Raw genomic sequence first — 1,445 nt, forward strand, 5'->3', positions numbered from 1 at the left:
GAGGGGGGGGAGGGGAGGGGGTGCAATGGGTCAAAGTTGGTAGCGGTATGAGTGAAGGGTGAGAGACATGAAGGGTGAGAGATACTTTAAAATTAAAATTCCGGTGGCCTTGAACGCAGACAGAGAAGAAGAAGAAAACGTTTCTTAATTTTTCATGAAAAATCATCACTTTTCGACCACTCGTATGTCCAGAACGGCTTGTCCGATTTTTAATTTTTTTTTTTAAATTACTCGTGACGATGCCGCCTTCAAAATATGTTACGTCCGATTCAAAATTTTTTATATTTTATTAGTTATGCAATCTCCAAAAATGGACTTTGGTGGTACAGGATAAGAGACTTGTAGTGTCTCTTATCCCTTATTTTTTTGATTTTTGAACATGGCCGGAGCCACTACCGCGTCTCCTGATAAATAAATCTCTGCTTTATGCTCTACTATTTCCAACCATTTTATATTTTTGCGCTGCAAACTTTAAGGCACTTCCCTCTTGGAGCGAAAGTACTGAACACTTTACAGCAGCGAATCCAAAGTAATCATTGATTGGAATAAATTAAAATTGAAGAGACGAAGAAAATATCGTTCCGTTTTCACGAGAATGGATAATGAAAGGATGCTTTAAAGCCTATCCTTTTGATTACAGCGTAACGCGTCGATTTATCCGCACTGTCATGCGACTGCGGATACAGCGATTTAGTAATCACCCATCTCACATTAATTAATAAGAAACATGTTTTAAACGTGTTTTAAAAAGTTTAAAACATGCTTAATTGATGTTTTTAATATGTTTTAAATACGTTTTTTTTTTAGCATTAAAACGAGCCTAAATGACCATCGTACACTTTCAACAGGCGACCGTTATTCATTGAGAAACGATTAAAATTTAAATGGATAATTCACCTCCGATGACAATGACCCTCCCACATATTAACATTGTCAAGATTACGACCCTAAGTGACCATCGGACACTTTTGGCAGGCGAGACAACAGGGGTTGAAAAAGGACGAAATAGAGTGAGAAAAAGAGAGGAGTAGTGGGGGTGAGTGGCGGCGAAGGAAGAGGATACTCCAACATTGTAAAAGTCACGATTGTAAAATTCACGAACCTAAATGACCATCGGACACTTTCAACCCCGATGACCCTGACCCTCCCACATATTAACATTGTCAAAATTACGACCCTGAGTGACCATAGGACACTTCCAGCAGGCGAGGGTGAGAGATGACCAAAGGGGGCGAGAGAGGACGAAAGAAAGTGAAATAGGGCGAAAAAAGAGGAGTGGTGGGGGTGGGGGAGGTTAAAGTTGGTGGAGGTGTGAGTGAAGGGTGAGAGACAAGAGAAGTGCATGTGACTCCGGACAGAGAAGGAGAAGAAGAAGAAGAAGATGTTACTTCATTTTTCATGAAAAATCATCACTTTTCGACCACTCGTATGTTCAGAACGGCTTG

This window comes from Trachymyrmex cornetzi, unplaced genomic scaffold (genome assembly GCF_001594075.2).
Source record: "Trachymyrmex cornetzi isolate Tcor2-1 unplaced genomic scaffold, Tcor1.1 scaffold193, whole genome shotgun sequence".
In the NCBI taxonomy this organism is placed as follows: Eukaryota; Metazoa; Arthropoda; class Insecta; order Hymenoptera; family Formicidae; genus Trachymyrmex; species Trachymyrmex cornetzi.